This window comes from Equus asinus, chromosome 5, assembly GCF_041296235.1.
Source record: "Equus asinus isolate D_3611 breed Donkey chromosome 5, EquAss-T2T_v2, whole genome shotgun sequence".
Classification (NCBI taxonomy): domain Eukaryota; kingdom Metazoa; phylum Chordata; class Mammalia; order Perissodactyla; family Equidae; genus Equus; species Equus asinus.
In genome coordinates this window covers 95686627-95701515 of record NC_091794.1, presented here as the reverse complement: position 1 = coordinate 95701515, position 14889 = coordinate 95686627, and the positions used below count along the sequence as shown (strand labels likewise).

General features: G+C 52.1%; 1 protein-coding gene across 4 annotated transcripts in view; it reads left to right on the top strand.

The window, feature by feature from the left end:
- Window positions 1–8656: 8656 nt before the first annotated feature.
- The window catches only part of NCMAP (non-compact myelin associated protein), a 60784-nt gene continuing 54551 nt past the window's right edge, over window positions 8657–14889 (top strand). For 2 of the 4 annotated variants that reach the window (XM_070510690.1, XM_014855047.3), the window contains exon 1: window positions 8867–9004. The gene's annotated coding sequence lies outside the window, so the exon portion shown is untranslated. Of the gene's footprint in view, window positions 9005–10359; window positions 10384–14889 lie in introns of those variants that run through there. The other 2 variants (XM_014855048.3, XM_070510694.1) reach the window with 2 other exon arrangements.

The following is a 14889-nucleotide window of genomic DNA, read 5'->3' as shown; positions in this document are numbered from 1 at the left end:
TGACCACTGTAAATTCTTCTGTGTTTTTCATCTGACAAACAGCAAAGGGCATGGCCCTGAGAACAAGTTTTAGTGTGTTTCCTGTTCGACAAGTGTTATATTTGGGGCACTGCCGCCACCTTCTCAAGGCTGGCTGCTACCCTGGGATCCTAGCAGCTGACCTGTTCAATAGTCACTCACTTACTATCTGCCCTGATTTGTGAAATAGTTTTTCCCTGGAACAGATTCTGGTTTCACTGGCCATGGGTTTTTACACCTGGCACCTGTGTAGGAAAGAGCCAGCTGTAAGCCTGAGTTCTAATCTTGATGCCTCCCAGCTCCCCGGGTGGCCATAAAGAAGTCCTTTCTCATCTGTGGAGGGAGGAGCGTTGGACTAGACGACAAAGCCAGAGAAGCCGAGAAGAACAGCCAACTCCCCTTCAGCTGAGTCTGACGGTACTTTAATGGGCTGTCGGGTAGGGGGTGGAGGAGGAGCAGGCTGGAGGATGGGTGTGTTTAAAATTTGGAAAGAAATTGGGATTTGGAGATAACTGCTGTGCTTAAAGTCTTGCTTTCATGGCATCTTGGCAAGTCATTTTGTGGCCGTTTTCTTACACGTACATGAAAGGTAATGACCCTTCCTGCCTTACAGGTTAACTGTAAGAATAAATGACACAAGGAGAAAATACTTGGCAAGTGCAGCTGGTCAGTGTCAGAGGTGCCCAACCTTGACCCCACCCCGGAATCCCCAGTCTTTCGTGATAACAGAGCGAACAAGCCATGAGAGCTGCACAAATGCCATAGAAGCACAGACTATTATCATGTGAACCATGCAGGCTGCCGCAGACATGGTTCCCCTGCATGGTGACGAACTCAGTTCACCTCGCAGAGAGGGAGAGAGAGAAGGATGAAATGTTCAACTCAAACAATTCTCTAATCTGTCCATCCTCGGAGCAAACCCTGGGGATGCCAGTCTTTCTAGCAAATCCCACCATGACCACACCTGTGGGCAGCCAGGATTCTTCGATCTTCAGCATCCTTGGATGATGGGGTGATTTCCACCTAATTCCTCTGGGTGCCTGAGAAGCAAATTCCAGACCGGTTTCCTCTCACTGGGGTGATGCTTTTATGTCCCCAGACAGAGCAGCTGCAGGCAAAATAGAAGCCATCAGCCACTCTCAGGAGTGATCCCAAAGTCTTGTAGCCCAACCAAGTCCCTCTTCTGTACTGCAGTGCTGGCTGCCTCTCCCTGCAGTGTCCACAGCCGGGAACCTGCAGTGTCCACAGCTGGGAAGGGCCGAGTCCTTACAAGGTAGGGGGCGCTTTAAGGCAAATGAGTTCAGTTTGCAAATCAAACATTTTAAAACCTATTTAACATTAAGTGCTCCAGGAAATCCAAACTCCAGCCCCTGCCCTCCCAGAATCTATAACTGTACGAGAGATGGATCTGCAAAGAGCCAGTTCTACTGCAAGACAGAATCACTGGCTACGGTTCCAATGCAGACCCAGCGTTAGGGTGCCCCAAGAAGGGGAATATGGCTGACTAGGGGGTTAGATGGGGCTTCACGGAAAGATGTGGGATCTTGAAGGAAGGCCGTTGGTGGATGGGAGGGGCAGGAGAGCACAGGGTGCCCTTCTCTGGAAGGAGTGGCCCGGCTCTGACCCAGACGTGGGGGAGCGCAGGGCGGGTTTGAGGAACAGGAGTCACCCACGGGGCTGTCGGGGTGGGGGTGGGAAGGGAGGAGTCCTGGGAAATCTGGGAAGGATGGCAGGGCCAGAGAGATGCCCACGTGGCGTGGGCAAGAGGCGAACAAATGGTCAAATGACGAGTGTTAGTGAAACTGAGGGGAGGGAAGGCACGCGTCCCTGAGGCCAGCACCATCTTGATCTCCAGACCAGACAGGTCTTTCTGGTTCAACCCCTACCACAGTGCTGACCCCCTGCGGATAAGCCTGAAAGCCCTGGGGCCAGACTATCTGAGTGACCTTGGGCAGACTGTATGACCCATCCAAGCCTCAGTTTCTTCATGTGTAAAATGCAATAAATAAGAGTATCTACCTCATAGAATTGTCTAGACATTTAAATGACCTGTGTATGTAACACATGCTCCCTAAACGTGACCTACAATTTAAATTTTTGTTATTCACCCTTATCTGATGACCCAAGAAACCATGGCAAAGACTGTATTTCATCTATTCATTCATCACTGTCTCCTGGACAGCCGTTAAGTTTAGAGAATTGTGCTTGATGCGACAGAGGACGCAAAGACAACCAGGACACGAGAAGCTCACAACCTCTGAGAGGAAAAATAACATCACCGCTATCTACAACATAAGGAGGTGGAAGGTAAGTCTGACTTGGGGGATGAAGGTGCCCAGGAACTGACTCTGAGCCTAGTCTTGCAACTTGAAGGGTGAATAAGTTTCACAGGCTTCCAGGGGAATCAGATCAAGGTGCTTCCTCCTCCCGGTGCCAAAGGGCACTGGAGGCCCCGTGACGTGACCAATTACCAGGTTGAATGAGTTTGCTAGGACTGCGATAACAGAGGACCACAGACCAGGCTGCTTGAACAACAGAAATTTCTTTCCTCGAAGTTCTGGAGGCTGGAAATCCAAGACCAGGGTTGCTGTCTTCTGAGACCTGCCCTCCGAGTCTTGCAGACGCCGTCCTCTTCCTGCGTCTTCACCTGGTCTGTCGTCTCTGTGTGTCCTAATCGCTTCTTACAGGGTCACCCATATGACCTCGTTTTACTTTAATTACCTCTTTAAAGGCCCTACCTCCAAATACAGTCGTATTCTGAGATACTGGGGGTTAAGACTTCTACATACTAATTTGAGGGGGACACCATTCAGCCCATGATGAAGGTTGAATTTGGCGTGGTCCAAAGCCTGGTCATCACCAAGAAGTCACACAGCTTTTCAGCCTTTCGATAAGAGAGACACCTCAGCCCACGGGAAGAGGGGAGGAGGAGCCGGGACGCCATGACATCCCTGAGGGGGCTCCCAGCACCGAGGGGAGCGAGATACTGAGCCGTGTACAGTGACTCTGGGCCTGGAAGAGCAAAGCGGCTCCGTCTCTACGGCAAGATGAGGCTCTCAACCCTGGTCACACATTAGCATCACCCGGATGGCTAGTAAAAAAAAAAAACAAAAGCCCCGTGAATGTCTGGCCCCACCCCAAGAGACCGGTCCAAAGGCTCTGCAGGGCAACCTTGACCTCAGCAGAAGTGTTTCAAAGCACCACGTGATTCAAGGGGGCAGCCAGCCCTGAGAGCCCCTGGCTAGAGGACGCTCAAGTTCCCTTCCAGCCCCAGGCCGTGACTCAAGCCCAGACTGGGGTTCTCGACCCCCGGATCACCACATTCTCTGGGCCTTTAGATCACTGTAAACACTTTCATTGAACAGTATATTAATTACTCTTTGTATTTGCACAGCCCGTGACTGTTTGACAAAGTAATTGTCAGAGTATTGACTCATTCAGTCCTCATCACAACCCTTTGGGGCGGGCGCTGAGCAGATCTCACTATTCCACCTCCCCTTTTATTTTTCTCCAGAGCACTTACCACCCTCCAACAGGCCCTATGATCAGCTTATCTATTTTCGTTTTACCCCAGATAAGAATGGAAGCTTCACCAAGGCAGGGATTGTTGTCTCTTGTTCACTGCTGGCACATGAGCTGGCACTCAGTAAATATTGGTTGAATGAATGAATGAATGAATCATAGAAGAGTAAACTAAAGCCCAGAGAGGTTAGGAGATCTGCTGGAGGTCACACAGCAAGTAAACGGAGTAGCTGTTGAACTGCCTCTTCTCTGCCTGTGTTCTTTCTACCCTCGCTCTGGGTTTCCTAGGGTGACCGTGACATTAGGGTGGACCCAGGAGGTACCAGGGGAGAGGGAATTCAGCAGCTGAGATAGCTGCAGGTGGGCCAACTGCTGCCAGGAAGTGCTTCTAGAATTATGCTACACAAAAGCACAGCTTCCTTGCCATGGTGAGGAAGAGCAGCTTCTGCTGATAGCCAAAGGGCTTAATTTACAGCCTCTCATTTTTTATCCTGGGAACAGAAGTTTTCTCTTGTAAGTACCTGCAAATGATTTGTGCTAACACACTGAAACTGAATCGTGGGGTTCCTAACGTAGCACAAAAATGAGGAAGCTGCTGGGTAATTCCTGGGCTGGCTGTTTACAGTCCGGACAATCAAACTTTCCATGGAGCTGGAAGACCGAACAGCCCCCCTGCCATTTCACAGATGAGAACACAGAACCTCGGACAGACCATGCGGCTTGGTGGCGGCTGCAGATGCCTGACTCAGCTCCCCATCGCTCTCTTTGCTCGCCCTTCATACCTCCCAAAGGTGAAATGGGAATTAACCCGAATGCCAGACAACAGCTTGTGGGAAGGGGCACCTGCCTCCTCTGGATCTCAGCCCTGGGTACCACACAGTCCACGTTTATCCAGGGAACAGCTGCTTGAAAAATCGTACCGTGTGTCCTGACAATTAAGAACCATGACCTGTGAGCCTCTTGGCCATTGCTGCGCCCTCCTCCCCCTTGGTTGAGAGGCAAGGAATTGATGTCAAAATCACTTGGCCCCGGCATGTTTGCTTCCCTTGTTTTTGGACTGGATTAATCAGTGTGGACTGGAGTTTGTCTGGCTCCATGACTCTCTGTGCTGGTCTCCCTCCTGAAATCGCATTCTAATCCTGCACAACATTTGTCCCGTTTCCCCAGCAACCAGCTCCAAAGCCATAAAGAGGAGATGAAGGCTTTGTGGGGAGAAGTGACAGGCAGCACCATCCTGGGGGGAGATAAACCCAGGTGCTCCAAGGCTGGAGCGCAGCAACGCCCTCTGCCAACAAGAATGGGAGGGATCACTCGCGGCATTCGAGTATTTTCCATTTGGAAAGAGCAGTTGTCATTTTTCAATCTCTCAGCACCTAAGAATCCATATGGTACATCTGAAACAGGGGTGGTTTGTTGGGTAATTTTATAAGCAATTTTCATTGCCTTATAAAATTATTTTATATAAACATTATCATATTTACAGGGAAAAGGACACGGAAAATCACACTTTATTTACATTCCCCTAAATTCCCTTCAAATCTTACTCAGTATACGGGCACGCATCTTATACAGTTGCCAGAGTTTGCACGTGCCATTTCCATGCTCTATCTGTACCCTCTTATGCTAAGACACTCTTGTGCCTCCTCTCCTCTCAACACCCAACACCCTGCTTTATTTCTGACACTGCTGGTCACCAAATGTGTGTGTGGGCAGGGTGGGGATGCACACACCAGGCAATTCTGGGACACCAGCTGAGTGTCCTACAATTTAACTCAATTCTGACATGATCCACCTGGAGATAGCACCAGATCCCACAGGTTAAGGGCTCAGTCCCACGAGACTGCCTGCCTCCCTCTTCAGATGCCAACCGAACATCCAGGTTACCTGTGCTTCTGACCGCCTGGCGGACATCAGAGGTTCCCATAATCCCCTCCTCCAACTCGATTAATCTGCCAGAGCAGCTCATAGAACTCAGGACAACAGTTTACTTAGTAGATTACTGGGTTATTACAAAGGATATTAAAGGATACGAATGAACAGCCAGATGGAGAGACACACAGGGCGAGGTCCAGAGGTTCTTGACCACAGAAGCTTCTGTCCCCGTGGAGTTTGGGGAGCAGCCCTCCTAGCAGGTGGACACATTCTTGTTCACCAACCTGGAAGCTTTCTGAACCCCATCCTTTTGGGTTTTGATGGAGGCCTCATTACATAGGCATGGTTGATTGAATCATTGGCCACTGGTGATCGATTCAACGTCCAGCCCCTGTCCCCTCCCTCGAGTCGAGGGAGGGGCAGCCCTGCAAGTTCCAACCCTCTAATCACTTGATTGGTTCTGGCAACCAGCTCCCAACCTTAGGTTCTCTAGGGGCTTTCCAAAACTCACCTCATTATCGTAAACTCAGGTGTGGTTGAAACGGGTTTGTTATGAGTAATAGAAGACATCCACTTCACCTGTATCACTTAGGAACTGAGGACAAAACCCAAATATTAGAACAAAAGATGCCCTCATTGCTCCAATCACTTAGGAATTACAGGGGTTTGGGAGCTTGGATGAAGACCAAAATACATATTTCTTATTATAAATCACACTGTCACATACACACATCTCCACGAGTTGGAAACGCCTGGTACCTCTATTATGAAGCACAGTTGGCTTGGCCATTCTCCATCACTTGGAATTGCGGTCATTCCTAGTTTTTACATGCAGAATATCACTCGATAATCTTGTTCCCGATTGCCTGATGTGGCACCGTAGATGACCTGCTCCTGGTGTGCCCGAGGAATAAATCAAGGCCAGTGGGTCAGGTGGTTCTGGACTGGGACGACTGCCTTTGCCCGGCGGGGAGCCCCGGGCACGTTTCCCTGCCTCCCGGGACTCAGACTCTGTGGGTGTCAAACCTCGGGGGGACCTGAAGTTTTCCAGGTGGTGTCCAGCTTCAGCCAGAGGAGGACCGGTGATTCTGGAGGTGGAAGCCTGCACTGTCAGGGCGTGAACCGCCTCATCAGCAACAAGTGGCCGCCACTTGGCCTTCTTTGAGTCTTCCTACCCCTCAGCAATTCCTGTCTGCCCTTTCTCCAGGATATATCCCACATCTGACCACTTCTCCCTACTTCCACCGCCCCCCGCCCGCCACCCATTCCATGCTGCCCTCCTACCTGGGCTCCCTTGATCCGTCTTTCTCAGCCAGCCAGAGTAGTCTATTAAAAACATGGGTCAGACCAGGTCATTGCCTTTCTTAAAATCCTCCCACGGCTTTCCACAGTCCTTGGAATGAAATCTGGACTCCTCACTCTGATCTTTAAGACCTCACAAGATAAGATCTCTGCCTGCCTGTGACCTCATCCTGTCCACTCCGCCCTCAACCCCCACTCCAGTCAACCACACTGGCCCTATGGGCCTTCCCTTGGTCTGGAATGGCCCCCTGCACCTGCCTGCTTGTCCTTCAGGTCTCAGTTCGCCTGTCTTCTCCGGTCAGATGGTCCTCCTCCTTCCCTCCCTTTCTGAAGGAGCCGCTGCCCTCCCACCGATAATGATCAACCACAGCACGTTACAGTTTCCTTCGTAGAGTTTTTCACAGATTGTCTCTCTTGCATTACGATCTTGATCTTTTGTGCTTGGGTATCAGCTGTTGCCCCCACCTCCACTGGAAGGTGAAGTCTACAGGTGGGACAGGCCCCCACTGAATCTGCCCCACCTCGTAGAGTGCCTGGCCTGGAGCGAGCATTCGGGGGAACTTGAAGAACGAATAAACTGTGAGAGGAAGCTTCTCTCGAGCCTTTTTATGCTTCTGCCTCCCTGGGCTTGGCTCGTGGCTCTGACCCTAGCCAACTCTTTACGGGGGAGGCTGCTGAGAGGAAGAGGTCCCTTCCCAGATCCCTCACGGCAGGCGTGTGCAGACTCATCCTGACGTGGCAGCGTCCTACCGCTTGACTGGCCTGGGTTAAGGGAGAAAACAGAAGGCAGGTAGAGCCATGGATGACAGAAGGCTAAAGACCACCGAATCCCATGCAGGGGGACCTACCCAGAGATGCCAAAGTCCTCTTTGTGTCAGCATGTCCCCTTCCCCAGACACTACCACTTAGCATAATAATTGTCCCATTAATCCAGCATTTTTCAAGCATTATCTCATTTTTAATCCTCAGCACAACTATACTCAGGTAAGTATATTAGATTCATTCAACTGCAAGAAACTAAGTCTCAGAAAGGTTAAAAAAACCTGCTCCTGCCTTGCCTTAGAAAGCAATGGAGTCAGGACTGGAACCCGAGGCCACCTGACTGCTGAGCCCTTGCCCCCATGCACAATGTGGCAAGAGCTTCTGGAAGCATCCTGAAGTGGCCCCATAGTGCCCCATTCTTCCCAACTCAGGTCTCAAGGCCGGAGCGCTCTCCCTGTTCACCTCCCTTCCTTCACGGCTCCTGCTCTGCTGACCGGTCTGCACCTCCCACCACAGGGAAGTCTTTGACGCCAAGGATTGTGTCTCGTGTCTTTGGGGAAGAAGTGGAATCACAGAATTATGCTTCTTAATCAACACTTGTTAATAAATACCACTTCGGAGTTTCCTATAAAAATACAGTGGTCTCTCTCTCAGCTCTCAGCCAACCTGGGAGGAAGTTATCTAGGCTTTGACAGCATCTCACAGGAACTCAGGCAAAGCAATAGGCCCATAGCCGACACTTTCTGGAAATAATTTGAAAACAGAACGAGGAAACCTAGCTGAGCTCTTGGTTCTGTTACCAACCTGCTGTATTACTTTGAGCAACTCACCTCTGCTTCCTGGGCCTCAGTTTCCCTGTTTATAAGAGGAGAGCGCTTAGGATTCCCCTAAGATCTCTCCCCTCTTTCTATAAATATTGATTGAGGACCTCCTGTGGGCCAGAGAGAGAGTGCTGGGCTCTGGGGACACAGCAGTAACCAGTCTGATGGAGGAGACCGTCCTTAATCCCACAGGGCGGAGATTTTGACACTTGCCATCTGTCAAACCTCCCGGTGTAACACTCTGTGATTGTCTAAACCCCAACCTGCCCTCACACTCTTCAATCAGATTAGCATAATCCTATTTTCAAGACACCGACACAAATCCCCTACAGCTCCCCTCCGCCCCGGTGTACTTGTAAGGCCCCTTCCTCCTCTCTTGCCCTCGGAGAAGTTCCATCTGGAAGATGTGGTCTGGCGGCTGAGCGCCCAGGGCCGCTAGAACCGGACTCCCCAAAAGGACCGAGGCCTGGAAGAGGCGCGAGGACACCACGGGGAGGCGCCGCCGCCCCAGCGTCCCGACCCTGGCGCCCCCGGGAGGCCCCCAGAGGCCGGGGCACCGAGGGGGCGAGCTCGGCCCCTCCCCGGAATCACCTGCGCCGGGCGGGGCGGGGCCGGGGGCGGGGTCCCCAGGCGGGGAGAGCTGGCGGCAGCGGTGGCGCCGGCTGGAGGCCGAGCGGGCGGTGGCCGGCGCGGGGCTGCCCGAGCAGGTAAGGGGCGCGGGGCGTCGGGGACGCCCGGGTGGGCCCAGCTCAGGCGCGACGGCTCGCTGTCCACCTGCCGGCCGCGCTGGGCGAAGAAGAGCCCGGGGGTGGGGGCGAGAGGGGATCCCAGTGTCGCCCCACCTTTGTTGGAGGAAGCGCCTGGGGTCTGCGCGCGAGGGCGGTGCTGGGGGGGGAGGGGGGAGGTCGATCATCCTCAGGGGGGTTTGGGGATGGGGATGGGGATGGGGATGGGGCTTGCGTCAAGGTGCCCAGAGTGCTTAACAAGCTCCCCCGAGCACAGAGAAGCGCCCTGGGAACCAGCCTGCATTTGGGGGTGAATATTCGGGGCATCCTGAAGGCAGGTCGTTTCCTTGTCCCACCCCCCGCCACGCCTGCCCTCCGCGGAGGGGCCGAGACTCCCCCGGAGAAAAGGGAGCTGATCCCGCCAGCCAGGAGATAGAAGGGACTTGGAACCACTCAGGACCTGTGTTTGCTTCATCTGTAAAATGGGCCTCTCGACGGGTGGGCCCTGTGCGGAGGCCCCTCCCGGAGGAAGATCTGCGGTTCAGTGGAATGAAACCCCACACCAAGAGGAGGAACCCAGAATTCTAGTTCGGATCGGCAAAGCCAGTAGACGCGTTTGGAGCAGCTCCCCGGTGGCTCACTGGACGAGCTGCTCCAGAGGAAGGACGCAGGGACGGCTCCAGTTCTGTGGTCTGGGTGCCCGGGTGGGAGGAGGAGATGGGTGTGTCAAATACAAGGCTGGCTTAGGGGACCAAGGAAGCCCTCTAGTCCTTGGAATCCTGGCCTTGCGCCCTAGCCGGGTGGTCTAACTTAGTCTTGGACCCTTCATTTCTCTATGGTTCAGTTTGATGTGCTCTTTAAATGAAGCAATTTCTCCAGCAGATTAGGTCAGATAATCCATATAAAGTGCTTAGCACAGTGCCTGTATATAGTAGGCACTCAATAAATATAAGGTACTAATTTCCACTAGACCAGCTCCTCGAGATCAGGGACAAATGTCTGTTTGGTTCACCATGATATGGTGCCTGGCGTATAGCAAGTCTCACTATGTATTTGCTGAAGGAATGAATGATGGCTGAGTATGTAGAACAATGCTTGGCGCATGGTAAATAGTCAACAAATAGGAGTGAATTTAGAGATGGCCAGATGCTAACTGATGGGTAAGGAGACAGGAAACAGTGCTCTAGGTGGATGCAACAGCACAAACATAAGCCCAGAGTAACAGACTTGGAGCACCGCCCCCCCCCAAGAGTAACATGATAGTCATAGCCAGAGCACAGAGGTAGGGGAGGACACCCCAAATCCTGGAATCCTGAATCCCAGCAGCCACGTGGGAGTGGATGAAGGAGCTGGAACTCTAGGTAGGTCAAATGCCTTTCTTGTGTCCTCTGAGCGTCTACCCTAAAGTTACAGGGGAAAGGGAGGGAGGGGTGCCGAGAGACAGCAAAGGACCATGGGTGCCTGATAGGAGCAGATGATGAGAAGGGGATCCAAGGACCCCTTTGTGGGGGTGGGGCATTCTTCGCCTTGTCCCTGCTGGTCTCTGTGCTGGCTGGTGGTTAAGTAGCTGGAGCGGGCAGCATGGTGCCAAGTGAGCCAACCACTGGGTGTGTGTGGTGAGCCAGGCGCCCAGGGAGCAGGGCTAGAGGAAGGTGCTGGGTCTCTGGGGACATCTGCTGTATGGGCTTCACATCAACGGCTTATCCCCTGGGCCAGTTCCTGTGCTCCATATCACCGCTATGGACCGTGGCACTCCTGCCTCAGGCCTGGAGCCAGCGGGGTCTTGGAGGTCGAACTGCTCTAAGTAAAGCTAGGGCCTTAGCTCTTCTGACGTCCTGGCAGGCAGCCGTGTTGGGTTTCCATCTCTCTGGGGTGACCAGGACTATGTGAGAAGCAAAGGTCTGAAGTGGAGGTGAGAGACCAGGGGGAGCATATTGACAGGGGACGGGAGGACTATACCCCTCAAAAGAGCCAAGTTTGAGGCTTCTCCTTGTAGCACTCTCCGTAATTGCTTGTAATCATTTGTTTAATTTGCAATGTGCCCTTGACAAACCAGTCCCCAAGATCCTCCCAGGAGACCCGAGGGGAGTAAAGCAATGTCCACACCGATCCCCCCCTCACTGCTTCTGGGACACAGGGTGAGAGTGTCAGAGCCACGGGGACCCCTAATGGCAAGAGAGGGCCCCCTCCATCTAAAGGTGAGGAACTGGGGTCCCGAGAAGAGAGTTAGGCTCAGTCGTGCAGAGTGAGGGGAGACCACAAGTCTCCCAATTCCTGGTGCCTTTGTCACTGCAGTGGGCTGTGGAATCCTCCGGGAGTTGAAAATGCAGCAGGACTTCCTTTTATTTTCCAATCTTTCAATAAAACGGAATAGAGGGTTACAAAAAGCAAGGTAAAGTGGATTTTAAGTTGCCTGATAAACCCTTTTAGTTTTTTATATATATATATATATTTTTTTTTTTTGCTTTTTCTCCCCAAATCCCCCCAGTACATAGTTGTGTATTTTTAGTTGTGGGTCCTTCTAATTGTGGCATGTGGGACACCACCTCAGCATGGCCTGATGAGCAGTGTCATATCCGCGCCCAGAATCCGAACCAGCGAAACCCTGGGCCTCTGAAACGAAGCCCGCAAACTTAACCACCCAGCCACGGGGCCCGCCCCCGCTTTTAGTTTTTTTAAAAAATCTCATGTGTGATGAATATAAGACCCCAGATTACATTATGTCCACTCATTTTTTTCAAGACATATGATTGATACTGAAGAAAAACAATCCAAAATAGGAACCCGTCTAGCTGAGGCTGAACTGTTGCTGGCCAGAAGCGCTGGCGTTAGGATGCACAGTGCGCACCCCCTGCGGGGGCCTCCGAGGGCGGCCTAGAAGCAGGAGCGTGTTTGTTTCTCCTGGACAAGCGCCCAGCCCCTGCGTGCTGCCCCTATCGGTTTCCCCGTCTCCATCCAGCAGCTTCCTGATGCGGCTGGCATCTGGGCTTCTGGCATCCCACGCTTTGCTTTGGGATCTGGCAGGATGGATCCCTCTTTGTTTTCTCTCAAAGGAATTCCTTATCAGAACTATAGATTCTAGGTAGGCAGGAGGAGGCAGGAAGAGAGGAAGGAGACCGAGCCAAGTCGAGAGCCAGCCGTGGCTTCCTGAACAGAGCTGGGGTGTAGGTAAAGCTGAGGGGGTGTGGCAGTGGGGCTGGAACCTCTTACGTGGTTTGAAACTCCCCGGGGGTGGTGGCTGCCGTTGGGCCTAAGGAAGGAAAAGAAGGAGTGCCAATCTCTAAGACAGAGAAGCCTGTTCTTCAGCCTGCTTCCAGCTTGTTCTGAGGGGCCTCCTGCCTGGCCGGACACTCCTGAGCTGTTGGGGCCCTCGGTGGGACTGCCAGATCCTCTCGACTGCTGGGGGCCTCGAGGAGGTGGAGGGGTGGCGGTAGAGGCATTGGCATGTCAGGGGTGGGTGCACCCTTGGGCAGAAGTACCAGCAGTGAGAATGGGGGGAAAAGCAGGGACGGAGGCCTCTGCTTTTGAGCTGTGGGATCTTGTTCAAGCCACATGACCTCTCTGAGCCTGTTTCCTAATTTATTACAGAGGATACTATCCACCACAAGCACTTGTAAATATTAGTTTCCCCGCCTCTTTAGAGAAACTTGTGTCTGGGGATCTAGTGAGCCAACCTTTAGGGCAAACAACCTCAGGATTTTCAGATTCCTCCACAGTTCACTCATCCTTCATTCATTCATTCAGTCAGTCAGTCGGTCCACTTCCTCAGGGCTGACCCCTGTCCTGGCGCCTGCACTGGGCATTCAGGGACAGCTCTTCTTGCTGCTGTTCGTCTGGTTTCCTGCAGACCCCCAGCACAGGATGGCCTTGCCTGGAAGCCCCGGCCTGTTCCTCCACCTGGGCTTATCTCTTCAGTCTGTTGTGCAATAAAAAGCAATTGTGTCACTTGTTCCCCCACTGCCACACCCAATCCCATAACCGTCCTCCAGCTTTCCTAAGGTATTAGCCTGCAGGTCACAGGGGAAAGAAACGGTTAACTCCTGTTTGCTGAGCGCTTGCTGGTGCCCACACAGTGCTAAATGCTCCCCAGGCTCAGTCCCTTTAACACCCACGGCACAGAGGAAGTGACTAGTATTATTCTCTAGTTCCCTACTAAGGTTCAGAGACATATGTAACTTGCTGGTTGTCACAGAGCTAACCAGGGACCCATTCTCACTTCCTTGGGCCCTAGGCATCCTTGCCTTTGTGGGCCCCTTGCTCTGTAAAAAATATTAAGAACTATATTTATGACTGCATTGGTGTATTAAAACATTGTCTTCAACCTAAAATTCCTTTTATTCTTCTGATCTTGAAAGAAATGAAAACATCTGTGTAGGCCGCTAAAAGTGTCGTGGGCCCTGGGCGCTTCGTCTCCTGTGCCCAGTGGAGAGGTCGGCCTGGAGCTGAGGAAGGAGAGGGTGGGATTCTAGCCCACGCCCATCACGGTGGAAGTTCTGACCTCCTCATGGTACTGCCCTTTAGCAATTAAAAAAAAAAGAACAAGCGAAGACCTGGGGTAAAGGGACTACTTATCCAAAATCCTAACCCTGTAGTGGTATTAACAGTTCTCTCTGGAAAATGGAGATATTTTCCCCCCCACACCCCCTTGTGGCTTTTTGACTGAAACTTTTCTAAGAGCCAAGCCCACTCTATCCTCTTTCTGCGCAATTCTAGATACCCCACTTTGGCATTCTCTCCAGACATAGACCTTAAGGGTAACGGGTTTGCCCAGAGGACGAAAGGCGATTCATTTATCTTATAGAACAGCTCCAAGTTCCCACCTGAGCCCCAGTAACGATATCATTGGTCATAATAATGAGCATTTTCGAGAGTTCTCGGTGTGCCAGGCATTATGCCAGTCTCTTGGCATGCATTGCCTCCTGAAAGCCTCAGTAATGCAGTGGATAGATACTATTATCATCTCCATTTTGCAGATGGAAAAACTGAGGCTTAGAAAGACTAAGTGACTTGTCCAAGTGGTGGTGCCAGGATTGGGACCTGAGTCTGTCAGCTTGTGGTCAGAGCATAACCTCCGTGAGGGCAAGGACTGTTTCCCACCGTCTCCCCATCGCCCAGCACAACACTGGGTACATACAAGCTTTCCATGTGGAATGACTGACCCCAGAACCTGAACTCTTAACCTCTCTACTTTCCCACCCTCTGGGAAGCTTACCTGCTTCCTGTCCCTGCCCCAGTCTTGAGACAGTCACTCCCTGCCCCTCTAGTGCAGAAATTGGCAGTGACAGCGGGGGGTAGTCTGGGGCAGCTCAGAGCTGAGGAATTGATCCATCAGGCAAGGCGGCAGGCATTCTCTCTTCCATCCCTGCCCCCTCCTGCCTCCTCCCCCGCCCCGGCCTGTGGAATCCCCCTGGAGGAGTCTGCCTCCTGCCAAGGCTGCTTCTCCCTGGGACTCAGAGGTGCAGCCTGACAGTCAGGAAGGCAGAGTGCCAGCCAGAAGGCGGTGGCCGTGGCGTCTGTGGTTTCTGCCCTGGGGCTCGTCTTCTTCCTCCCTTACGCCTGCCTTGGGCCCTTCCCCAGGGCACATTACTAGACAGATAGCTGGTATCCTCAGGGGTGCTTGAACTCACCTACCAAAATACTTAGACACCTGAGAAGAACAACTGCTAGAAAAGAAAGACAATAAATCAAGCTACATGTGCCACCTGAAGCAGAATTATTGAAGCAGATGGACCAAGATTTTAAAGTAAAGTGTGATAATTAAACTTGAGGAGATAAAGGAAGAAATTCGTAAAATAATGCAAGAACAAGAAGTCGTAGGAGAGAACCAAATCAAAACATTAGCTAGAAGAATATAATATTTTTTTAAA